The 27639-nt window shown below is 41.3% G+C and overlaps 1 protein-coding gene across 5 annotated transcripts in view; it reads left to right on the forward strand.

The window, feature by feature from the left end:
• Positions 1–27639, forward strand: part of HDAC6 (histone deacetylase 6) — a 1533697-nt gene that overhangs the window by 109950 nt on the left and 1396108 nt on the right. The window contains exon 1 of one of the 5 annotated variants that reach the window (XM_044080379.1): positions 11210–11289. The exons of the other annotated variants lie outside the window; for them this stretch is intronic. The gene's annotated coding sequence lies outside the window, so the exon portion shown is untranslated. Of the gene's footprint in view, positions 1–11209; positions 11290–27639 lie in introns of those variants that run through there. 5 annotated transcript variants of the gene reach the window in all.

Genomic DNA, 27639 nt, shown 5'->3' on the forward strand with positions numbered 1-27639 from the left:
GAGGACTACTCCTTTGGGGAAACCTTACATACCATGAGGGAGCATTTCCATTGGGAAGGCCAGGATTACTCAGAATCCAAGAAAAGGCTCAGAGACTTCCTTTTACTACCTCAACACAGACCCCTTGCTATTCCACCAGTGTTAGATATTGTGGATGATGTGTACACTGAATCCAGCCTAAATCCTGATTCCTTACCTCCAGCCCCAGTTAAACCTGACATACTACAGAGTCCCTGACTCTCACAAATTTCTGTATAAAAGCTCTGTTGCTGACCCTGAAACTATTTCTCAGGGGCCCAAAGGGGTTAAGGCCTCTTCAGCCAAGAATCCAGTTCCCCCTGACAGAGATTCCAGAGCATTAGATAAATGGGGAAAGAAAGTATATACGTCTGCAACTTTAGCAATGAGAGCCTGAAATTGCCAGTTTCCCATTCTAAAATATCAGCAATTTTTACTTTCTCAGTTGAAACAAAAAATGCTTCCAGATTCAGATCCTCCTAATTTTAAAGAAATGCAGGATTTATTGCATGCAGCTGAACAAGTGGGAAAACATACTTTGCAATGTGGTTTTGACTCTTTAGAGGCCTCCTGTAAAGCAGCAGTTACAGGCTCTGTTATTAGAAGACATGCTTGGTTAAAAGATCATGTTAAAGCAAAATTATTGGATGCACCTTTGCAGCAGGATGTGCTATTTGGAGTTGAGGCAGAAGAGGTATTAAAGAAAATAGAGGATAAGGCAAAATCTATGCAAATGGTGATGGATTTCTTACAGGTTCAGCCTCCTAGATTTAGCAGAAATTGGCCAACTAAGAATTGGTCCTTTCCAGTTACAGATGGACCTCAAAGGGGGCAGATACAGACGTCCAAGAAGTAGAGGTCAACCACAAGGTCCTTACAGGCCTCGACAATGGGTTGCATCAGGCCAGAAAGAAGGGGAGGACAGGCCCCAACCATATAAAAAGCAGCCCCAATGACTTCCCACTACAGCTGCCAAACAACTCTCTCTTGGCAGCCCCCTTGGGAGGAAAACTGGCACTTTTCTATCACAATTGGTATATGATCACCAAAGACAAATGGGTTCTCAACATTGTATTGTTACAGGTTCCACTTTCACACTCTGCCAAGGTTAAAAGGAATGCCAAATCTGCCACCAAATCAATGGGCAGAGGCTCAAAAACAAATTACAGCACTCATGGATATGAGAGCTATTCAAAAAGTGCCACCACAGGAGCAAGGACAAGGATTTTACTCAAGACCCTTTCTGGTTCCCAGAAAGGACAAAGCCTGGAGGCCCATTCTGGATCTTTCTTCTCTAAACACTTATGATGTTCCGAAATTCAAAATGTTGACACTACAGCAGCTTCTTCCCATGCTGGGCAAGAAAGCTTGGCTCGTGACCTTGGACCTCAAGGAGGCATACCTGCATGTCCCTATCAGACAAAACTGCAGAAGATACCTCAAATTCATAGCTGGTTCAATGCACTATCAATTCTCTGCACTGCCCTTTGGCTTATCTACTGCGCCCAGGGTCTTCACAAAGTGCCTGGCACCAGTAATTGCATTTTGCAGACAGAAAGGAATTCAAATGTATCCGTACCTGGACTACTGCCTGATTCAAGCAGAGAGCAAGGACATTCTTCTAAAGCATCTGGCGTTTGTAAAAAAGTTAAGTTGCCTGGGGTACACAGTAAACAAAAATAAATCAAAACTAGTGCCCTCACAAGAGATAATATTCCTGGGTGCCAGCTTGAACGCAACTGCCCAGATGGCTTATCTCACGCCAGACAAGCAAGGACCACTGACTCAGTACTTTCAGTTGATGGCAACAAAGACCTGACTGCCTGCAAGAAAAATTCTGCAGGCCTTGGGTTACATGGCATCTTGCATACTACTAATTCAATATGCCAGACTGCATATGAGGAAACTACAGTGGTACCTAAAGAATGTATGGTCTCAACACTGTCAAAGTTTGGAAATGTCATACCACTAATTCCTTGCCTTCAACCGGAGTTTCAGTGGTGGGCTCAAGCTTGTCACCTCAACAAGGGACAGCCTTTTACTCAACCCACAGCCAGGCAAACACTGACAACAGATGCATCGGATTACACCTGGGAAGCACACATGGCAGGCAAATGTATTCAGGGCATGTGGCCCGCAGAACAAAGGCATCTTCACATCAATCAAAAAGAGATGCTAGCTGTACAAAATGCCCTTATAGCTTTCAAGGATCTGCTGCATCCAGGACAACTACTACTAAAGATAGACAACACCACAGTTATGTGGTACATAAACAAGCAAGGGGGCACTCACTCCTACCCCCTCTGCAGACAAGGCATGACCTTGTGGAACACAGCTGTAAACTATCAAGTTCATCTGCAAGCACAATTCCTGCCAGGAGAGAAAAACACACTGGCAGATGACTTGAGTAGAAACTTTGGAACTCAGGCCGACTGGGGAACCGCCTGACGGCAGGATAACCCAAGTGTAATGACTACAGCAGTGTATACACTCGAACATCTACTTTTATGGTAGGTACAAAACTGTACTTTCTGTATTATTGCATGTTAAAGAATTATTTGTATCAATTGCATGTCAGTTAATCACGTCAATAATGTGTGATTCATTTCTCAAAGAGGGAGGATGTAGACTAGTTTGTGTGTTGTACCTTTAAGAAGCGTTTCAAGGACAGCAAGTGCATATAAATAGCAAGCACGTGCTAACTTCAGTGCCATTTTGAGAGTGCATCTAGAAAGTGAGCATGTACGAGTGTGATAACTTTAACTTGATAAACAAACTAGCTATTACGAGTCAATCCTGATGTGCTTGAACAGAACCCACTAATGCTTGTTTGTTTTATCCTGACTGAATGAGCGACAGTGGTTTATCCCTGTGATGTGATAGTAAGATGACTCAACAGATCTTATAAACTGTTTTTAACCAGGTTTGTTTTGTATAATGAACTAAGGAGAATTAGGAGAAGCAGTCTAGTAATTAAGGGATTAATCATGAAGGGTCTTTCTGGCCTTGTAGGTAAGGGGATTTGAAATGATGGATCTTAGTCTGAGCTGCTTGAGAGCACTGTCTACACTAGCCTTGGTATGATATTTGAGTGATAGGCAGGTCAAACCTCCAGGTACTTGTGTTGCTGGACCTCAGCAGTAGCTGTGGTTTGTTGATCACTGATCTAGACAGGTGTGGCATCCTCTAGCTTTTGTGTCACAGGTTGTTACTAATTTTTCAAGGATTTATTGATTTGTTTTTGTTTACTTGCTTTCTTAGTATTAAAACTTCATTATCAGGGATGGTTATTTACATTTATTCCTGGCCATAAAATAGAGCTTTGAGGAATACCTGTTTGGAAGCTTCTTGTGTCTGAGCAAGTAACTCCATAAGCTTTTTGGGAAGTGAAGACTATGAGATAATGGCAGATCCGTATGTTTGTTCCCAAAGCAAATTCTTCATGTTTGTGTTTGTTGATAAGCAGTGTATAGTCTCAAATTTGAAAGGTGAATAGCAGTAAAAAAGGCACCCATTAATGAGCTTTTGATATACTATGCCTATGACTGCACAAACAGTTTTACAAAAGGTTTTATACATTGACAAATATGTAGAGAACAGAAGAGCAGACAGTATTTTCCTACAAATTCACGTACTTCTTCTTAGACTGGTATTTTGAATATTTTGTTTAAAGTGAAAACTTTGCTGAAAGTGGATAGATACTACTCATCGGTACTTCCTGGTAAACAGAGAGATAAATTAAATTAAATTAGAATTTTTAATTTTTTGGTTAGGCTTTGAGTTTTGTACTTCATATCATTCAGAAAATGAATGTTGTTGTAAAATGTGTTATTGTGTTAACTTTTTAAGAGAATTTTCTAGTAATAATTAAAAATCTGTCCTTGATTTTTGGACATTTCTTGTCACACACCCCAACAAAATATCTGAAGCAGGCACCCTGCCGGACTCCTTAAGTGACATCTCCCCGCTTTCATCCGCTGGTGTCCAAGCACCCTACAACCCCAACACCACTGTAAGGAAACTTGCAACCTAACAAATTTCAACCCACTACTCTTCTCTGACACCCTTAAAAGTACAAACTGGAACATATTAAAACACTCCCTTTAGATAATGTCATCGACTATTTCAATAATTCCTTCATAGACTCACTAAACCACCAAACACCAATACGTATAAAATGAATAAAAACTAATCATGCCCCATGGCTGACCAAACCCACTAAAGATCTCGTGCACCTCAGAGACAAAACCCTGAAGTATTACAGAAAAAACAAAAACTAAGACTGCCTTATGCACTTTGAACAACTCCGCAACCAAGTAAAGAAACTATTTCATAAGGATAAAAGAACATACTACACTAAACGTCAATCCACCTACAGTCTAAACCCAAAAAATTGTGGAATTCCATCGCCTCTATCCTTAACCCAGGCACCCGACTAAAGCCCTGCCCACATCTCAACAAGACTTCCCAGGAACCAGCATCACTTTTTAACTTTTTCTTCATAAACATTATAGCTGACATCACTACCACCTTTACTAATACTAGCAAAATAAATAACACTCTCTTCCCCAGTTCACCCTCCCCCTCCCAAATTTGCCAACACTCCCCTCCTTCCACTAACCCCCACTCCTTCCCTTGCCCCATCTTTACACTTCAACCCATCTCCACCTCAACTATAAAAAGACTACTCCTAAAGATCAAACCCTGCTCTAACGCTCCCGATAAACTACCACACACTTTCCTAAAGGTTGCCACTGAAGCCATTGTTTACCCCATCAGCATCATGATTAATAGATCTATTCTGAAATCTTATTTACCCAAACTGTGGAAAAAGGCTTACATTCTCCTTCTCCACAAAAAAACCATGAGATGTCCAACTTCTGCCCTATTGCCATCCTCTCCCCAATCTCCAAGATAGCCCAAGTCCTACCGATCCTTTTCAACTTTCAGCCAGTACTAGAAAAATGTATCCACACTCAGATCGTGCCCCATTTTACCCAAAACCACCTCTTATCTCCATCTCAGCATGACTTTTGACCAGGTCACAGCATCACTACTGCCCTTATATCATTCCTTGACGCAGTTAACAAGGCCCGTGACTCAGGAAAATCTATTGCAATCATACTTTGAGAGCTTTCAAAAGCCTTCGATACTGTCTCCTACCCTCTACTGCTATCACAACTCTCTCACTTTTGTCTCTCCCCCACCAGGGGTTCTGGAGCTGTCTTTCAGACAGGAAACAAGCCACGAAATGGCAAAACTCCTCCTCATCCTATCTCAATACTCCCACCGGAGTTCCACAAGACTCAGTACTTGGTCCCCTGTTATTCAACATCTTTATCAATAACTTCTGCACCTCTGTCTCCATGCCGTCTTGGCTGTACATTCCCCTGATGTATTGTGCCTTGTCGAAACCTGGCTCAAACCTACTACTACTGGTAATGAGGTTATATCTCCAGGTTATAATATATTAAGACTAGATTGTATCTCTAGGAAGGGAGGGGGGTAGCCGTTTTGTATAAATCCACACTAGATGTAACCAAATCTAGTACTCCACATCCCTCACTAACTGATAATACAGAAATACTTATTACTAAGTTACAAATCAATAAACACAAATCTATAAAAATTATGTGCATCTGTATTCCTCCAGGTAACAACACAAATACCCTGGAGGGTATCCTCCAATGGTGTCCATAAACTGCCCCCAAGAAACCATTGTTCCCTGGGACTTTAATATTGACTGGAACACCTGTTCCTCAGACTTCCCTACCACCCACATAAATTTGCATAGCTTTACCCAGGTCATGTCTTCCTCCACTAGAATCAGTAAGCCTAACAACAAAGAAAGTATTCTAGACTGGAGTCTAATAAACAGCCAGCCCCATATGTATAAAGCAGGCACCCAACCTGAGGACATAAGCGATCACGTCCTCACCTATATACTCAGGCAAAAAAATGACATCCCTCAACTATCCACCTTCAAAACTATAAGGAGCAATAAGAACTTTAATCAAACTAAATTCCAAGATTAACTTGACTCATGTGACTGGACTGACTTAAAACTGCTTCCACTAGATGAAGCAATTTCGTACTATAACTCTAACTCTAAGTTTCTTGCTATCCTAGATGACCATGCTCCCAAGCGTACTAGCAGAACCAATAATAAAGTAACACAGTGGCTGGCAAAAGATACCAGACAAAAAAATTGTATGCAGAAATAAAGCATGGGCCTCCTAGAGAACCACTAAATCCCCAAAAGACCACCTTATATATAAAAAACTAAGGGATGATACAAAGAAGTCTATTATGCTAGACAAAACAAATATTGCTGTCCTCTGCAACAGAAACACCAAAATCATCCGCAAAAATTTTGGTCTAGCATAAATAAGCTTCTCCACCCAAGACAGTTGTCTACCCCTACCCCCTTGACTACCCTCCAAAAATTGTTGCTAACACCTTTAACACTTTCTTTACAGAAACCATTCAATCCCTTGCCAACAAACTAGCTCCCAGTAGCCCAAGTCCTACCAATCCCACACCCAATAATCATATCCTTTTCAACTTTCAGCCAGTACCAACATCTTTTATTAGGTCACTAGTCAAGAAATTGAAACCCACCACCCTTTCAGCAGACCTACTACCCGCAGAGTATCTCCAAAAAGCCACTGATGAAATAGCATATCTCATTTCAATATTAATCAATAGATCTGTTGTTGAAGCTTATATCCCGTCTCTCTGGAAAATCTCCCACATTCTTCTCCAAAAAGGGGGAAATTCCACTGAACTCTCAAATTATAGGTCTATAGCCATCCTGTCACCCTTGGCTAAAATTATGGAAAAATAAATCCATGAACAGCTCCTAGCCTATCTTAATCTGAACAATCTCCTAACCCCCTCCCAGCACGGATTTAGACCTTACCATAGTACAACCTTAGCCCTTCTTTCCTTCTCTCATACAATAAATCAAAACTGTAATAACAACAAGCTCTCCTCTGCCCTCTTCCTAGACCTATTCAAGGCATTTGACATGGTAAACCACAAGGTACTCTTAGGGACACTAAAAACGCTCTCCATAGATAACCTAGCAATTTGCTGGTTTAATTCCTATCTAAGTGGCAGACAACAAGCTGTACTATGGAAGGATAACTTATCTTCCCTATTACCGATCACCGTTGGAGTCCCCCTGGGGTCTATATTAGGCCCTCTCCTATTCTCCATCTACATTAACGATCTGTATAAAGTCATCACAAATGCAGCTTGTATTCAGTATGCAGATGACTCAACTGTAATCTGTGCTGCCACCTCCCCCACAGACTTGGTCTTTATCCCAAAACACCTTCAACAAAGTAGAAAACTGGCTCACTGGTCGCCGTCTACTATTAAACCCAAATAAAACGAACCTGTTACTTTTCACCCCCACTCGTAAGGTCCTTTTACCATCACTTACCCTAAAATCTAACAATGACACCATAATTTCCCCAGACCCAAGTACTAAATCACTAGGTGTAATAATCAACAATAATCTTAAGTTTGATGCTCACGTCGACAAAACTATTAAAACAGTTAAGAAACTAGGCTCTTATACAAGCTTAAACAATTCCTAACCTCATCAGCTAGGACTGTGATTGCCCGTAAACATTCGCCATCAACCTATCTTTATGCCTCATCTATCTTCACAAACCTAAGCAAATCTGACCTCAATAAACTTGCTAGCTGCTACAATAATATTGCCAGATTTGCCACAGGTTCAGCATGTATAACACATCACTGTCTAAACCTTAAATTGCTAGGCTGGCTAGAACTACCCTGCCAACTTCAATATAACCAATTAATAGTTGTTCACAAAGTTCTCTACCAACCAGACAGCACATCCATACTGAAACATATTACCACCCCCTACAGTAACCTAAAAACACTCTGCTCCTCCAACAGAACGATAGTACAAACTGTTAAATCCAACAATTCAGCTGGTGAATCACTATTTACCAACTCTGTTGGCAAAACCTGGAACTTGCTTCCTGTGGAACTCACTACAGTTCCCTTCTTATCTCAATTCAAAATATCCCTTAAACACCTAAAAATGCATGGACTATGTCCCTGTACAAACCGTGACTCATCCCTCCTCAAATACTATCTATAAATGAAAACCTTATTACATGTAGAAACTTTCATTGTTGTTACTCTGATTCATTAACTGATTTAGAATATTGATTACATGTCTCTTACCTACTGGAAAGTGCTAAGGAAAGGATGTTAACTTGCACAACCATGTACTACTAAAAATGTATATGTTTACTCTTAAAAATTAATAATTTCTAATTTCCTGTATGTATTCTAGAAAATTTTGAATATGCGCCTATCTATTTTTCTACAAATGTCCATTTTGTAATAGTTCAATGTATGTATCCATGTATGTATGTCTGGAGCTTTTCTCCCCGGGCCTCTGCTGAAAAGCGACCTGTATCCAGTCGCACTTCCCCAGTTAACAAATATAAAATATAATTCAGTACACTGACGACTCAACAGTAATCTGCTCAGCCGACTCAGTTTCTGATTTATTGCTCAAAACACAAACCACTTTCTCCACCACTGAAGCCTAGATGTTCAGCAGCCACTTAACTCTGAACCCAAACAAAACTAAAATCATAATTTTCACCCCATCAAAATCTACCATATCACACAAAGAAACTTTCAAAATTTATAGCCAAAATAAATCTTTAATTGAAATCATTTCCCATACAGAGCTCCTCGGAGTACTCCTAGATGAACAATTAAAATTCAATATCCACGTGCAACAAAATATCAAAAGTACCCATCAAAAACTCTGATTGTTGTACAGAACAATCAATACCTAACCCCCTCGTTTAGGAAAACACTAGAATCCACCTACCTTCTCCCCTCTCTCATGTATGGTTCACCTCTGCTTGTCAACTTCCAAGCCTCCCTAAAAGCCAAATTGGAAGCCTGCTACAACAAGATATCCAAATTTGCAACAAATTCCAAATACTCCTACCACCACTGTAATGCACTCCACTCACTAAATTGGCTGGAACTACCAAGCTACCTTGACTACTTTCAACTTGGCTACCACTCACAAACTTGTCTTTAAACCCTCTGACTGCCCTTCCCTTAATTCCATCTTCACCTCCTACATTCCCAAAAGGCCCCTTAGATCCAAACAGAAGAATTTACTCCTGGTGCACAAGCCTAAACGTCATCCTGGGCAACTTATCTTCTCTTTCTTCTAGCCAAAAGGTGGAACACTCTCCCATTATCCCTCAGAACTATCCACAACACTGTCAATTTAAATATTTTCTACATACTTCTCCACTACCTAGAAATGCTCTTGTTCCCAGTCCTCTAACAACATCCCCCCATGAAACGTCTTCACTCCTCACTGTACTCCATTACGCAGTATGTCTGCCTTCTCTTAATATATTGCCTAGTCACTCGTTATAGTTGCCTTTACTCCTCCTACAATAAAAAAAAGAAAAACTTTTGCTAATAAAAACAATGACAATGTTTACTAATGGCAAAGTCTTAAGACTTGATCTGTAAAATGTCTGTTTGATATTAATATTTGTACATGTTACAGTGTGTTAATGACTCATTATTGCAATTGTACAACTCTTTAAGATTCTGCTATTTTGTAATGTGTAATCTTTTCTGTTACTGTGGATCTTTTCTCCTTGGGCCTCCACTGAAAACTGGCTCAGTATGGCCCAGTGGACTTCCCTGGTTAACAAACTGTAAATAAATTTCCCTTTTAATTTTTTTTCCTTTAAAGAGTGGCCACACCACTGACCCTGGGAATTACAGGCTCATCAAACTGACAAGTGTCATGCAAAGCTGTAGAGCATTATATAACTTGTCTGATTAAGTATGGCATTAAAAATCTCATTGGGCTGGACCTGCAACATATTGGCATTAATGGTAGATCCTGTCTGTTGAATCTGGTTAACGTATTTGAAAGACTGTTTAATGTAACCAAGCAAAGCAGCATGTTTTGGGATGAGACCAGAGTACTTGCATGCAGACTCCCCCACAGTCAGTGAGCCTAGGCCAGGACCGAAAAATAGCCAGTGGAGCTACAAGTCTTGAGATCTTAACACTGAGCTACTACGATGCCATTTAATAGTGTGATGAGTTTAGAGTATATGTCTGTCTGTCTCTTATTTTTGTTTTGGTTAGGTACTTGTCTGTCCAAATCTCTGTACTGCAACCCTCCTCTTCACCATTGTGGAAACGCGGTATTGTACACTTTTCACCTCTCTGATTTCTCTTCTTTGGAGCTAAACATTATACCTCTGATACTGCCACACCAATTTTCTGTACAGCAGAAGGCTGATTTCTGAATCTCTAGAATGTTCTCCCTTTGCTGCGCGCCCTGGGATCACATTGATATGAAATGACATTTCATGTTTATAGCATGATTTACTTTATAGATTATTGTAACCCCTATGTCCTTTTTACTTATTAGAGACACCCTAGCATGTACTTTTTTGAGGGACATGCTTGTTAGTTTGCATATACTTGTATTTTGTTTTGCATTAAATCAGTTTTGCACCTGTGTGTCTTGTGTTATCTTACAATAATGTAGTCTTCCTTTTCCCTTTGACCATAACAGTAGTCTTGGTAATGTCTGCATGTAATCTGTTTTATTTCACAGTCCCACTGTTACTTTGTTAGATTAAAAAAATATCTTTTTAGTAGGTGAATAGTTTGAGTTTCAGCTGTGATGACATATTAGATTGTATTAGGGTACTCGACTGGAATCCTGTTGATATGTCTAACTATTCTAGTTGCTTTTCTGTAGCTGAGGCCAAAATTCAACACGTGACTATATCTGACGTTTGTCTCAGAGCCATTTCACAGACAGCTGACTGATACATCACTGGGAGCAGAGTAACACAGCAAATGTAAATTGTCAAAATGAATGAAACTTAAAATGATCTTCATGTGACATTGTGAAATCTAATGCAAAAGTTTTTCAGATCTTTATGAAGTCTTTTTAATTTTCAGCTTACTTTGTTTAACTGACATACACATATTAAATTACAGTCTCAGCATTTTATATGTAAATAATTAACTTCACAGTGAGAAGGAGGGTTTAATGGTTAACGTGGTGGGCTAAGTCTGGCAATCCTATAAATATTACCATCTTGAGGCTCTGATGATAGTGCTACTTGACTTGTAAGTGATCGGCTGTTATCTTTTACTTGTGGGAAATTTAATCTCTGTGATGGTAGTAAATGGTAATAGGAGCTGGTAAGTACATGAAATTTACAGGTCATGTTCAGGTACAACTGTAGCTAATGGGTCATCTGTCTTTTAGAGCAAGTAGACCATACCTCTTAAGTGTCCTGATTTTCACACACTGTACAGATTTTTGCCTTGTATTTTTAGTCTGTTCCTCATAAAATATGTGGTTTTCTGGCAAATCACTGGGGTCTAATGTCAATAAATAATGACATAGTTTCAGACTTCATAGTCTTCAGAAAATGCATGCCAACATAAATCCTGTTATTTTAACAACTTTCTAGGTTTATAAGAGCAATATTTAAAATTTGTCTCTATTTTGGACCTTTGTACCGTAGGCTTTGAAGCTGAGAGGTTTGGGCTAGACTGTGATTACAGAAGTTTTGTAATTTTGGTCACGAGTGTTTTATTAGCTAATGATATTTAACTGTGATAAGAGTGTTCACTTTTTTTTTTTATTTCTTTGTAAAGTGATTTTCTGGTTTTAACTGTAGGCGCTGCCAATTATTAGCGGACCAGAGTTCCGCTGTGGCGGCCCCTAACCGGGAAAAGCCGAAAGAAGAACTGTAGGCACACTGTAACAGTGCAGATATAGTTGAAAAGTAAGAGCACCTTATCAGGAGTTAGTACTGTTGTTCAAACAAGCCTGGCAACTTTAGTGCCCCCTTTCTGTGTCCAGGCACAGAGCCATTGTGGTTGTCAGTTACACTTGTAGAAGACATTGGAAGGAATTTCAGGAAAAAAAAAGAACTAGCCTGGGATGTCAGAAATCAAGAAATCATTTGGAAATTTAAGTTAGGATTTGTCTACATCACTGTAGACAGTTATGCAAGTCAATGAGTAACACCTAGTTGGTGTTATGATTATTTTGATGATCATTTGTGTTGTGAATACATCAAGTGCAGTTCATTTCTGTGATATTTAAACTGGCACAAGAAGTGACATCCCAATCCCATGTGCAAAACTGTGGGGGGAAAAAGGGTTGTGGATGGATGGATAATATTAAAATATGACTAGTAGATCTGCAGCTTTCATGGAAGGACACCTGCAGCCTAAAAAGCTACACTGGATAAAACAGCTCTTCTCTTTCATTGCATTTTTGGTAGGGGCAGATTGTAAAGAATTGTGATCAGTGGCTATTCCATGAAGTTTCATAAAGGGACAGTCCCTGGGATTTGTTGTTTTGATTCAGCCTTTGTTTACATTTCAGGTTTGCCTTTCTGAGCATGCTCATCTTTGACTGAGGGGGGTGGGGGAAGAGTGCCTGAAGGAAGTTTCAAAGCTGTTGATAAATTACATCTCGAATTGCAGTTGTACTGACAACAGCTCTCCCTGAGAGCCATTCATTTTGCCCATTCAGAAAAGTAGCCTATGACCTGACTGCTGCTGCTACTCTGTAAAGCACATCAGTAATGCAAGGCTTTTAAAACATTAGTAAACGAGTTTTTTTTTTTTGTTTCTTTCATTTCATATTTCATTCTGTGATGATTGTGAATGCTGGCCATCAGCAGCAATGTTATGACATGGCTTCTTCCAATAGAAAGCATCCGAGTCAGGAGAGCAGTAATGAAAGCCGTATTTCTTTCTTTCATGTTTTGCAGTATTTGATTTTTGAATACTAACCTGGGCGGCCACGGCGGTGCAGCAGTTAGCATTGTCGTCTCACAGCAAGAGGTTCTCTGGTTCAATCCTCTGCTGGGGTGCCTTCTGTGCGGAGTCTGCTTGTCCTCCCTGTGGCCGTGTGGGTTTCCTCCCACATCCCGAAGACATGCTGTAGGTGGATTGGACACTCTAAACTGGCCCTAGGCATGAGTGAATGCATGCGTGTGTGTGCCTTCCATGGAAGATTGGGTGCCGGGCTGGCAACTCGACACCGTAAAACTCTACTGCCAATCATGAGCGGGCAGGTGATCCGCTGTGGCGACCCCTAACTGGGGAAAAGCCAGAAGAAGATTTTTGAATACTAGCCTGGCATACCTCTCAACTGTACAGATTTTTGCAGAATGTTCAGATTTTTGCCTCATATTTTTGGTGTATTCCTCCTAAAATCTGTTCCATTATGGCAAATAGCTGAGGATTGAAGTCATTAAATAATGACAAACATTTGAGTTTGACTCCACATCCCTCAGAAAATTCATGCTATTGCAAGGCATATTATTGTATCAACTTTCTAAGTTTGTAAGAGCAATATTTAAAATCTCTCCCTATTTGTCTCCTCATCATTTTAGGCTTTGTCCATATTTTTTGCTCTAAGAGGCTGAGAGGTATGTAGCCTGGTGTAGTGATTTTCTGACCTGCTAGTAATTCCATAGAAAGCAAGTGTGTAACAGAAGGTTGGAGCATTAGTAGGCAGTCTTCTGTTCCTTTTTTAGCTTCTAGTTTGATCTGTGCTGATTTCTGAATACTATTAGACTAATGCATTGTTTTTATGAGCGGGCTGTTTGTTCAACTGTAGAAGCATGAGTGATACAAAATTTAAAAATTAGTGTACACTGATGTCCCTTTTCCCTGGCAAAGCTTTGTTTATTTTAAATATGAGCCAGGAGCTGAGGACATAGTTTCCCAATCCATTGCAAGTCAGAGAAGAACAGAAATCCAAAGATTAGTTTACCTGGGAGCTAGACTGCGGTGGTGGTGCTGCGGTAGCGTTGTTGCCTCACGGTAAGACATTGTCCTGTTCGATTCTCAGTTAGAGCGTCTTCTGTGTGGCGACATGCGTGAATGGGCGTACCTTCGTTGAAGGTTGTGCGTCAGGGCCGGCAACTCGGCACATAAAAATCTACTTCCAATCATTAGCGGACCGGAGTTCCGCTGTGGCGACCCCCTAACCAGTAAAAGCCGAAAGACACAACAACAATAAGTTTATCCTGGGAGCTGAAACAAGACTGGAACTATGGATTTATAGGATATTTAAAAGTAAAATGATACAGAGGGTGGGAATGAAAGTGATGTCTCAAAGTGGGCATGACTTCTGTCAGCTTAACTTGGACCCTAATTTTAAACACTGGGATTGTCCCTTTCAAGAGAGGCCACTTAAAGCAAATTGACTGCAGTAGTAGCTGTTCTGGTACCTTTCTGGGTGCAGGATAAATACAAAAAGGAATAAGTTATGCCATTTTCTTTTCCAAGACTGGTAGTACATGCATTCCCAAATAGAAGTAGTGTCTTTGATGTTCTTCATCTCACATTGCTGCAGTCCTTACTTACTTATGGGGTAGTCCGCTGTCCTCGGTCGGCCCGAATACCAAAGTATTAGGCTGACGTCGGTCATGGGCGCTCAGATCTGACATCAGAGCGTCAGGGTATAAAAGCGCATGATCGACGTCATATCCTCAGTCTTTTTTGCCGCATGGTCTGATGCAGAAGCAGCGTTGCAAGTGCCGTTCGGCGTTCTGAAATTTTCGAATTCCGAGTTTCAGACCGAAACCAAGTTGAGCTAAGTACCCCGTTGGGGAATATTTTTGTTTTTTCTTGCCTCAGTTAATTACCGGATGTCAGAAAAAGTGAATAATTGTCTTTCTTGTGGGAAACAGATACCGCATAGGGATTATCACTCTCTTTGCATTCCTTGTTTGGGACCGGACCACGACGTAGTCGGGTGTCGGTTTTGTGCTAGGTTTAATAAGCGCACTATAAAAAGGAGGTTAGATTGTGCTAGGTTAGTCTTTGGTAAGCGGTGTAATTATAATATGCCGTAGGATCCTCCGACGCCCGCTTCCACGAAGAAGCGCAAAGACAAATCCTTGAAACCTAGACAGGTTGATTCGTCCGTTTCGGACGCCGGTCCTGCAGAAGCTACAGTAGTGCAGGTGGATCCGGCTGAAGTTTCTGTTGAGTCTCAGGGGAAACTTTGATTTTGCAGGATGTGGTCTCCTAGGAATCAGGTCAGGCTGAAGGGGCCTCTCAAGTTACTGTTCTCCCTTCTATGCATAAGGTGGTTAGGCCTTCTGCTTCTATTTCTAAGGCTTCTTCTAAGGGCAGGTCGGTTTTGCCTTCCTCTGATGTCCCTTCAGGTACTTCAGGGTCTGTACCTAAAAAGCACATGCTTAACATGGCAGAAGATTTGATTACTTTAATTAGAGGTTCTATGCCCCCTCCTGATAAGAGGCCTAGGGTGGAGCCAGAGTTGGAAAGTTTGGATCAGGCCTCAGATGACTCAGAGTCTTCTGCTGAAGATATTCTAGATTTTCATCCTTATTCGGATTCTGATGCAGAGGATTCCACTCCTTCTGCTTCTCCTCCAGAGGATTTTTCATTTTCAGAATCTCGGCATTCCATGAGGGAGCATTTTAAGTGGGAAGGACAGGATTTCTCTTATTCACGGAAGAGGCTTAGGGAATTCTTGTTTTTACCACAGCATAGACCCTTGGCTATACCTCCTGTTTTGGATGTTGTTCGAGATGTTTTCTTGGAGGCTTCCCTTAATCCAGACTCTTTGCCTCCTGCGCCAGTTAAACCGGACAGGTATTACAGGGTGCCTGAGGCTCATAAATATCTGTATAAGAGTCCTAGGGCGGACCCAGAAACTATTAGTCAGGGGCCTAAGGGTGTTAGAGCCTCTGTTGTAAAGAATCCGGTTCCTCTAGATAAGGAAGCTAGAGCTTTGGATAGATGGGGTAAGAAGGTGTATACCAAATCTAAAGTGGATGCTTTGGCAGAGGGTATAGAGTGTAAAGAATTGCAGGATTTAGTACATGTCTCTGAACAGGTGGGTAAGCATTCTTTGCAATGTGGTTTTGATGCTGTACAGGCCTCTTCTAGGGTGGCTGCCACTGGCTCAGTTCTTCGTAGGAGCGCCTGGCTTAAGGATCAGAATTTGTCCGAGCATGTTAAAACTAGAATTCTGGATGCCCCTTTACAGTCTGAAGTTTTGTTTGGTCCTCCTGTGGAGTCGGTTTTGAAGAAAATGGAAGACAGGGCTAAGTCTATGCAGACTGTTAAAGATTGACGTGGCAGGGGCAGAGCTCACAGTACATTCAGGCCTAGAACTTGGAGTTCGCCTGCACAATCTGCAGGTGAGGGCAGGGGGCCAGTCCTTTCGTAAACAGGCCCAATGACCTGCATTTTCAGCTGCCAGATTCTTCTTGCCTGGCAGCTCCTTTGGGAGGAAAGTTAGCACTCTACAAGCAAAACTGGCTTTTAGTCACCCAGGACAAATGGGTATTGGGCATTATAATCCGAGGCTACAAGTTTTATTTCCATACATTGCCTCCTTTCAAAGGCATGCCAGATGTTCCTCCTCGGCAAAGGATAGAGGCTCACAAGCAGATTTCTTTGCTTCTTCAAATAGGAGCTATACAGCCAGTTCCTCTGTCAGAAGTGGGACTAGGATTTTATTCTCGCCTGTTTCTAGTACCAAAGAAAGGGAACACGTGGAGACCAATTTTGGATTTATCTATCCTCAACACTTATCTGGACATTCCAAAGTTCAAAATGCTGACGTTACAACAGCTTTTACCTCTGTTGGGAAAAGATCACTGGATGGTAACTTTGGATCGCGAAGAGGCTTATCTTCATGTTCCTATCAGGCCCAGTTGCAGGAGGTACCTGCGTTTTCGGGCTGGAAGTTTACATTATCAGTTCTCTGCATTGCCCTTTGGCTTATCTACTGCGCCCAGAGTGTTCACAAAGGTTCTGGCTCCAGTGATTGCCTTTTTCAGGTTAAGAGGAATACAGATTTATCCTTATTTGGACGATGGCCTGATTATTGCACAACACAAAGACGAACTTCTTCATCATCTTCAGTATGTGATGGTAGTGTTAAGATGCCTAGGGTATTCTGTGAACGAAACAAAGTCCAGTCTAGTACCCTCTCAGGACATGTGCTTTCTGGGTGTGAGACTGAATACAGCTTCCCAGATGGCCTTTTTGACCCCGGACAAACAAAGAAGCCTTTCTCTATTTCCATCAAATGTCTCTACAGTCCAGGCTGACTGCAAGGACAGTCCTTCAAGCCTTGGGGTTCATGGCATCTTGTATTCTGGTGCTTCCCAATGCCAAACTGCATATGAGGAAGCTTCAATGGTATCTCAAAAATGTATGGACACAACACTGCCAAGATCTAGACACTGTCATTCCGATAATACCTTGCATTCAGAAAGAATTTTTGTGGTGGGCTCAGGAATGTCACCTAAACAAGGGACTCTCTGTGACCCGACCAGAGGCGAGTCAGATACTAACGACAGATGCCTCGGACAAGGCTTGGGGAGCACACCTCAATGGAAAATGGGTGCAAGACATGTGGCCTGTCAGACTTCAACATTTGCATATCAACTTGAAGGAGATGTTAGCAGTTCAATTTGCATTGATGGCTTTCAGGGATTTACTTCACCCAGGACAAGTGTTGATTCAAACAGACAACACTACTGTCATGTGGTACATCAACAAGCAAGGGGGAACCCATTCGTACCCTATTTGCAGGCAAGCGATGATCTTGTGGGAGACTGCTCTCAGTTTACACCTCAATCTTCAGGCAAGGTTTCTACCAGGAGCACAGAACTCCTTAGCAGATGTGTTGAGCAGACAAATTGTGGATCCTCACGAGTGGAAACTGGATCCTCATGTGTTTCAAAAGTTGACAGTGTTATGGGGGACTCCAGACATAGATCTGTTCGCTTCTCCACTAAATTTCCAGTTGCCAAAGTTTTGCACAAAAATGTTTCATCCCACAGCTTGGAAGGTGTTCGCTCTATCATTCAGTTGGAGCAATCTTCATGTCTATGCCTTTCCACCTCTGCCTCTCATTCCCAAGGTACTCCTGAAGGCCAGAATAGACAAGCCATCCATGATTCTGATAGCGCCGGATTGGCCTCGACAGCACTGGTACCCACTACTGAGGAGTTTAGTACGGGAGCCTCCATGGCCTCTGCCTTTGATTCCGCATCTTTTGTCTCAAGAGGGCAATCACTTCCTCAATGTCAAGATTCAGTCTCTACATCTCACAGCTTGGCATATTCTGTTTTAGACCCTGGAGGGTCTCAGCTTCCACAACAAGTTTTGAATGTTATTTTGGAGGCCAGAAGGCCTAGTACAAGGAAAGTTTACGCAGATAAATGGAGGAGATTTTTTCTTTGGAGCAAAGCGAAGGACTTTGATGTTTCCAAGCCTGATTTAAGTGCTTCTCTTCAATATCTTACTGAGTTATTGGACAAGGGTTTACCTTTCTCCTTGATAAAGGTTCATGCTGCAGCCATTTTGGCTCACTATGACTGTGATCCTCCTTTATTTTCCCATCCTTTGTTTAAGCATTTTCTTAGAGGGGCAAAGAACATAAGACCCCCACGTAGAGCTCCTACTCCTGCTTGGGATCTCAATTTTGTGTTGGAAATACTTACTCTACAACCTTTTGAGCCTGCAGCTACTGCCGAGTTAAAGTATTTATCATGGAAGACTGCTTTTTTGTTGGCCATTACCTCTGCAAGAAGGGTTTCTGAATTACAGGCCCTTATGGCAGTGGAACCTTTCCTGATTTTTCATAAGGATAGGGTATCTTTGCGTACTAATCCTTCCTTTATGCCTAAAGTGGTTTCTAGTGTGGCCTTGAACCAAACTATTCATTTGCCTACTTTTTATGCAAACCCCCAAAATAAAGGGGAGAAGATTTTGCATACTTTGGATATTCACAGACAGTTACGTTATTATTTGAGCAGAACCAAGGGGTTCAGGCAGTCTCAGCAGTTGTTTGTTTCTTTTGCTTTGGGTTCTCAGGGGAAACCTGTTTCAAAACAAACTATTTCTAAATGGATTGGGTTTTGTATTTCTTTCTGTTATTCCCATCATGGTAAGGAGGTTACGGCTGCAATCAGACCTCATTCCACTAGAGCTACTGCCACTTCTACTGCCTTTCCAAGGGGGGTAGCTACAAAAGATATTTTGGAAGCAGCCACTTGGAGTTCAGTACATGCTTTTTCCAAGTATTGCCACCTTCCTCTTTATTCTAAGTCTAGGGCTGGATTTGCCTCTGCAATATTACAGGGCATTTTAGCAGCCCCTAATGCTTTATGATTTTGCCATCCTCCCTTTACCTCTGCTTTGGGATTCTACCCATAAGTAAGGACTGCAGCAATGTGAGATGAAGAACATAGTACAGTTGTGTACCTACCATAAATGTAGATGTTTGAAGATCCACATTGCTGCAGTCCAATTTACCCTCCCTCCTTCCCCTCTGTAGTTTGGCATGGTAATATGGTTTGGGTGATGGTTGTTGTTGGGCATGTTTTTCGGAGGTATCCTCTTTTTGGGCTGTGGCCTTTCTTTTTAGGGCCTTCTGACATCTGGGGCAAGAAAAGACTGAGGATATGACGTCGATCATGCGCTTTTATACCCTGACGCTCTGATGTCCGATCTGAGCGCCCATGACCGACGTCAGCCTAATACTTTGGTATTCGGGCCGACCGAGGACAGCGGACTACCCCATAAGTAAGTAAGGACTGCAGCAATGTGGATCTTCGAACATCTACATTTATGGTAGGTACAAAACTGTACTTTCTGAATCCTAAGGGGCCTGGGTATATGAGGATTTCTGTTTAAAAGACTCAAGGTGTGCATGCGCTGGCTTGTTAAAGTTGCATGTTTAAAACAAATTGTGTGCCTTAGTCTTCATGTGACTCTTCTAAAGTAATCCATACATCCATATGTTTATAGAGTAGTCATTTACACAGCTAAAGCATTGGTGAGTACATCTATCATGTTATTGATGTGCATTCATCAGTAAGATTCGTTCTGTAGGTGTGAATGTGGCAGTGCATTTTGTGTGACTTCATAATAAGCAAAGAAATGCGGTAGAGCACTATAGAAACAATGGAAAACACCCATTGTGACTACAGATATAACTGCTGCCACAAGTAAAATTAAAACCTCAGATTCCTAACAAGATACCTGCTGGTTTCATGTACAGAATATAGGAAAACCAGAGTAAACACCTAACAGTCATGCTGAATAAAATGCTAGCATGCAGACAGTCCTATGACCTATGGCATCAGACTTTGCTATAGTGTGCTAGAAGTTCATAAAGAGGTATGGACGTAACACACCCAGACAGTTTTAGATCATTCAGTGTGATCAGTATTTTATACAATATCGTGGTGAGTGTCATAACGGTGCTTATTCAAAATGACACAAAGGGACCTGTTACTGTTTAGATTTGGAACAGTTTGGCAGTGTTACGGAGATATCTTGCAATCTGAACATTGTGATATTCTTTGAAAGTGTTACGGCAGTAGTTGATGGAAGCTTTTGATGCACACCACTTATTTTGACCTTGCACATAAAGCAATAATTGGCATATTAATAACATTATTTATTTATTGGCATTTGATTTGTTTACCAGGTTAGTCCCACTGGGCCTAAAAAGACCCTTTTTAGCAGAAGCCCAGGGAGAAAAGTTCCAGTACAAAAATAATACATAATTGATGATTATGATTGCCAAGCGTTATTTTTCACTCACTATGCACTGTTTTATAACAGTACAAAGTGTATTATGTAAGACAATATAATTTTAAAATAATGCAATATGATTCAATTTTGTGTTGGTATAATACTGAAAAGATGGAGCTATAATTATATTAATTTAAAAGGAAAATAATAATGAGGCATATGTTGAGAAAAAATAAAAGGAGTATTCATTGCAATATGTAAATTTTTGGAAAAAACAACTGAGATGCAGGTTGGGGTAGGGTGACTGTAGGAATAGAGTAGGTGACATGAAAAAGGTAAGAAAAGATATGCGAGGAGAAAAAGGGAAAAAATACAGGTTAGAGACAACTGGGGGGTTCATAAAGGTTACTACAAGGTACACACTTTTGTAACCTTGCTGAATAAATAGACAGCAAAAGCATTGTGATAGGGCTGTTCTTGAATTCAGAAAAGTTACCTCAAGGTGCTTAATATAGTGTACACCTTGTGCTAACATTTTTGAATCCCCCAAATTAGTGTTGTGTGAGAGGAGGAGGAGAAGAATGAAGGATGGTAGAGTGTATAAGGATGTCTTGTGAAAAGACTGAAATGTGATGAAATGGAAAGCTGAATTCATGTGATGCACAGCATTTGATTTTATTGAAAGTAGTGTGTGAGTTTGGTAGTCAGCTGCGGTGGTCCAGCAGTTAGCGTTTTCGCCTCATAGCAAGAGGTTCTCCAGTTCGATTCTCAGATGGAGTGCCTTCTATGCGGAGTCTGCATGTCCTCCCTGTGTTCGAGTGAGTTTTAAAGACCTGCAGGTAGGTGTGTGTGAGTATGTGTGTGTCTTCTGTGAAGGTTGGGCTCCGGGCTAGCAATTCAACACCATAAAAACACCACTGCCAGTCAACCTTTGGACCGGTGAGCCAATGTGGCGACCCCTAAATGGGAAAAGCCGAAAGAGTGTGTGAGTTTGAACTGTTAGGATGGATTAACAAAGTTGGTTTAAACTGGAGATGAGCAGGTGCGTGACTATGTACTCGGCAGGTAAATTCTTAATTTTAAGCATTAAATGTCTATTCATACCTAATTCAGTGGGTAAAATGATGACTAAACAACAGGACACAAGTAAAAGTAGAGTTACCAGTGTTACCCAAGAGACCATTTTTTTGGACTGATCTTCCCAGATGCAAAGTGGGAAATGAGCTGTGGATAAATCAAGTACATTGATTGCAAACTGGTAAGATAACTGCTTCATTAAATATGTTTAGTTCTCCATGATGATCTAAACATAAATGTAAACACCGGATGGGGTAGCAATAGCCTTCCCTTAAGTGTCAGCTTGTAGCTTGGTAAAATGGGCAAAATAGTTTTAAAAAATGTTCAAATAATAAAAAAAGACCCCATTCTAATAGATGTGGGGATAGTGGTAGAGGGCATTTTAAACTTTGTCCATTGTGTTGCCTGCTAAAGTCAGAAAAGTATATTTTGTAGCCTGCCCACCTAATTCTAATGGGCATGTCTTGTCTCCCCAGGGAAATCATTATGTCATTTTTATACTTCACTGATCTGACTAATTACTGAATGTAGTTCTGCTGCGTTTCATAGCCTTCAAGGAAGCCACTTGAAAGAACTTAAAAAGGTGCAATGTTTCCTTATGAGAAAAATCATATGGATCATAGAGTTTGAAGAGTTGATCTGTCAGAAAAAGTTAAGTAATTGTCATTGTATTCTGTGTGTGTTACTAAGTGGTGTTCCATAAAGCAGTGTAGGGTCAGGTTCTGCTTGAAAATACATGCTTGGAAAGCTTTGCTTGGAAGCTAACATTGCATCAGAGAGCCTAATACAAAAACTAACTAACTAAATAAATAAAATAATACGAAAAAGTGACCAGTACATTACACGGTGTATTTCAGGGGAGTTTCCCTTTCCTGTGAGAAATTGGTCTTTTAACTTCCTTCAAAAATAATAATGGAAATAGAGATCAACATGGAAGTATGTCTGTCAAGCTTCTTGAAGGCCAGTAAATTGTAATTGAACCTACGAGTCTGTATTTTGTGCAAATTTTTCCCATGCAAGATAATGTAGGGTATCTTCTCTGTGGAGGACACATCTCCTGTAAACTCCTTGTGTTTCATTTGCTTTTCTTTATTTTCAGTTAGAATGAAGTCTGCTGTCATTTCTAGAAGGGAACAAGATAAAAGTCTTGCAAACAACAGCAATTTAAGTAACATGATAAAAAAATGCTTGCTGATCTGCTTTGCAGCAGGCACAAGACATTCTTACATTCTTTACCTGATTATGATACTTGGGAAAAGATGCTTAAGCTGGTCACTGCTGAGCAGTCATATTAGAAGGTGTGTGCATGTTGCAGTGGATGTCTGTATGAAGTCAGAAACAAGAGCTGTAACTGTTAATCAGGTGTTCCTGACTTCAAACCCAGTCCATCTTTAAGTACATTAAATCAGGTATGGATGGCCATCTGATTACTTTATTCCCTAGCTAGCAGTTTGAGAAGGTTCTTACTGATATTTGAGAAAAGACTAAAGCTATGATAACTATAAAACATAGACATCATGCCATGGATGGCCATCTGATTACTTTATTCCCTAGCTAGCAGTTTGAGAAGGTTCTTACTGATATTTGAGAAAAGACTAAAGCTACGATGACTATAAAACATAGACATCATGCCTTTGCCCCTTAGTATGGCTATGAGTTTTCTAACTTCATGGAAACCTTCTGTTGGTGATAACTGGGATGCAACAACAGAGGCAAGACAGAAGGGGGGTAATGATGTACTCCAGGAGTGATTCCAGCAGTCTGAAAAAATCCCTTACTTACTGACTCCCCAGCCCTATCTTCTTGTTGCCTCAGTCCACCCTATGGTAAGAAGTTTCGCTTTACATCAGAATTTGGCGATAGGTCTCCTCATAGGCTTATAAGTAGTTACTAGGCATGTGGTCCAGGAGAGACTTGAAGGGTTTAACCCAATTTCTTAGCTACTCCAGAGCAGTGTAGTTAAGTGATTTGCACATAGTCTCGCAATAGGAATATGGAGGCAGGGAAATTCAAACCCTGGACTGTAGAAAGCAACTGATTAACAGCTTTTAAAAAAAAGGCTGCCTCAGGAGTGCAGCATCACCGTTATGTAGAACTATATTATTAGTATTTAAAAATGAATGCAGGCATCAACCATGAGGCAGCACTCTTGTCTGCTGATGGCAGCAGATATAATGTTAAACGGTCTAAGGCTTTTAATAGGGTTGGCAAGAGGGCTTTCTTTGCCATATCAGGACTTCAGACACTCAACTGATGTCCCGGTCTTTCCTCAGACGATCAGGCATTAGAGAAGCTGACTGACTTTTTGTAGTCTACATCAGAGAGGTTCTGGAAAACGTCTGCATCACAGCTTTTACAATGGCTATTTGAATGATCCTTACCACAACTTGTGGAGTTTACTTCAATGTAGTCCATTTTTGACTGTGCTGATACTGTGGATAGTACTGCAGGTTCAGGAATGTGCCTGAATAGGAAGGTTGGACTGAGGTTCTCCTTCCTTAAGGATGAGCTCAGGCAGGAAATTTTGAATTCCCCCTTCCTCAATGATTTCTTCTTTGAGCAGGCCTCCCCGGAGTTAGATGAGGCTGTTTGAGAGTAGGCAAACTCTGATCACTATGGAAGATTCCAACAAATACTGCCAAGCTCCTCCCTTTTCTTCCATGCAACCCCCCCCCTCCATATCTGTTGAAATAGTAGAAAAGTACCTAGTTGGGTTGGTGTTGATTCTCAAATTGTGTCCCAGCTTGGAGAAACTTGGTTTTAGATGTGGTCATGACAGCTTCACAGGGGAGTCACGAGTCCTGCCAAAAAGAGCTCCATTCAGTTACCAAACTTTCTGTGCATAACGAATGTGACAAGTTCAACTTGTACCCCACAAAGGGTTGCAGAGCATGCTCCATGTTTGAATAGAGGCAAGAGAACCTACTCACATTTGTTTTTTGGTTCTGAAGGAAATGAGATTTTCACCTTTACTTAGACCTCCAGAATTTCAGTAAGCATGTTTGTTATGCTACGTTTGGGGCATGATTGTTAAGAGTTCATACTTCAGCTATAGAAAAGATGTTTGGATGGCATTACTGGACATGATGGATGCCTTCTGTCCCATCACTGGGATGTGCACAAGTTCATCCTTAAGTTTCCACTAGATAGACAGCATTTTCAATATGTGGTATTGCCATTTTGGTCATTTTTTTGTTTTTCTGTGCAGCAGCAGTGCTTGCCTGGTTGCCAGCTGTTGAGATGAAGTCTTGTATCCAATGAAGCTTGATGTGCTCCTTTTACTGAGCCCCCTGCCCCATCTGGGACATGTGTTAGTGTCCCTGTGGATTTTGTGCTCCCTTGGTTGCAGACGTTGTGAGGGGGGGGGGTCTTTGTAAACTGATAGAAATCCTGTCTGAACTGTTAGTGTTCCTTCATGTGGCAGAGTTGAGCCGTCTTCGTTATCCATTGTTTATACCAGCAGAGAGGGCCCAAATTGTAATATATTTGGCAGGTTGGGTGTGTTCAAAAGTGGGTGCCCTGATCTGCTCTATACTGCACCTGTAAGCTGTTTGGTAGTCATGATCTTCCTGTTTCCACTCGTACCGGAGAATGTGGGTAGTGCACTGGTGATTGCAAAGCCACTATGCCCTGTTGGACCTTTTTAATACCAGCCCCTTATCATCAGGCTATGTAATGGTGGGGTATTCCCACTAGTCAGTGTGGAATTAATTCCAGAAGTCCTAATAATAGACACTTTGCAACTGGGATGGAAGCGCACATTGGCTCCTCCTTTATTAAAAAAAAAAAAAAAAAAAGTGACCCCCCCCCCCCACCCATCTATCGGTTCCAGGAAGGGGGGTTTCAGATAAACCATCTAGAAGTATGAGCAAAGTTCAGAGCCATAGAGATTATAGTTTAGGTGCCAAGACCAGATCCTTTGCTACTGTGATCAGACTGGCTACATTGTGGCCTGCAAATAAAAATGGTCATATGTTTTATTTCTTTCTGTGAAGGAGTGAACCTGTCTGGCAGTGTTACATAGTCTGGGGCATGAACTCTGGAAACCATTCATGTCCTTAAAAAAATGAGTGCTGATGAACTCTTTGAGCCACAACTTCATCCTTCTCCCAGAAATGAAGATTCAATAATCCCGTTTGATTTTGATCTTTCAGGTGTGGCATACCATGGAGGCTGGCATATCGAAGAATGCAGTCCTCCTACAATTCTGCTTTTTATCATTGTTAAGGGAAGGGGAGCTGATGGTGGATGCATTCTCTATCCCATGGTAGTATATTTCTTACCCACATTTCCCCCGATTCAACAGTTCAGCATAAAATTCAGGGAAGAAAGACCAAGACTCCTATTTTGTTTCCGTTTGATGGCCTAGATGGATGTGCTTTCAAGCTGTCAAGTCCTGGCAGTAAAGTCCCCTTCAGCTGACGGCTTAGCTTTTTTGAATCCAAGTGAGTCTTTTCGCTAGAGTCTCAGAAATGACTCTGACAGGATGCTTATGTTGACAGACATATTCTGTTGTGTTGAAGTTTATCCATCTGGGAAGAGAGGTATTATTTGCTGTCTTAGTCTGTCAGCTTAGAGGTGATCACTTATTTTGAACAAGTTTATGACTTGGGTCTCGCTTATTTCATGGTCAAATTGCAGGTTTCTGTCACCGCTACACATTAAAACCTTGTGGATTGCAGAACTTTGACCCAGCATCAGCTGTTTGTGGCTCTTTTAAGAGATTCTGCATCCTTACGTGCTGTTGAATGTCTCCTTTCCTTAAAACCCAAACTTCATGATTTACAGGGTTTCACATCCCACATTCAAACTAGCTTATTCAGCAGTTCTATCTGAAAGGTACTACTATTGTCTGGAACCCTTGGCTTCACAATCTCTGATCTGCAGGCCTGTTTCCTTAAGGAATCCTGTTTGATCTTTCACAAAAATCAGGTGGTTCTTAGGACCAGCTTAAAAAAGTTCCGTTCATGTCCCAATGTCCTGTATGACAAGGTAGATGTTCTTCGTGTTTCACTGTTGCAGTCATCACAATTGGGTTATCTGCTTGCAGTAGCCCTCAGACGGCCTGATTATCAAAGTCTTTTTCCTGAGTCGGTTGTTGTCTCATCTTCCATTACGTCAGGGGTATAAAGCATGCAGCCGATGCCATTATATCAGTCTTTCTACCCGTGCTGTGCCTGAAGCAGAAGCATTTTGCAAGTGCCGGTCGGCCGACTCCTGAAATTTTTGTTTTTGAGTTTCAGAACCGAAGTCTTAAACTAAAGCGAAGTACCCCGTTGGGGAAACTTTTTCTTGCTCTAAACCAATGTCATTAAAAAGTCAATAACTGTATTTCTTGTGGAAAGCAAATACCTCATAAAAATTTTCATTCATACTGTATTTCTTGCCTGTACTTCTGCGGTGGTGCAGCGGTAGCGTTGTTGCCTCACAGCAAGAGGTTCTCCCGTTCGATTCTTGACTTGGGTTGGGAGTGCCTTCTGTGTGGAGTCTACATGTTCTCCCCGCGGTTGAGTGGGCGTTCGAAAGACATGCGTTGAATGGGCGGGCCTTCGTTGAAGGTTGGGCGTCGGGCTGGCAACTCGACACCATAAAAATCAACTGCCATTCATTAGCGGACCGGAATTCCACTGTGGCGACCCCTAACCGGGAAAAGCCGAAAGACAAGCAACAATAACTGTATTCCTTGCCTAGGCCCTGACCACGATGTACCTCGCTGTCGGTTTTGTGCCATATTTAAACAACAAACTTTTCATCATCTGTATATTTATGCTTCTAAATATTTCGATACTCTGTTTAATTACTCAGATATGGCTTCAATAAACCACCCGACTACCGACATTCCGAAAAAACGCAAAGATAAAGACAGCAACAGATCACCTAGGTCCAAAGCTGACAATGACACTTCTC

This window comes from Protopterus annectens, chromosome 8.part0 (genome assembly GCF_019279795.1).
Source record: "Protopterus annectens isolate FY-2018-M chromosome 8.part0, PAN1.0, whole genome shotgun sequence".
NCBI classification, from domain to species: domain Eukaryota; kingdom Metazoa; phylum Chordata; order Ceratodontiformes; family Protopteridae; genus Protopterus; species Protopterus annectens.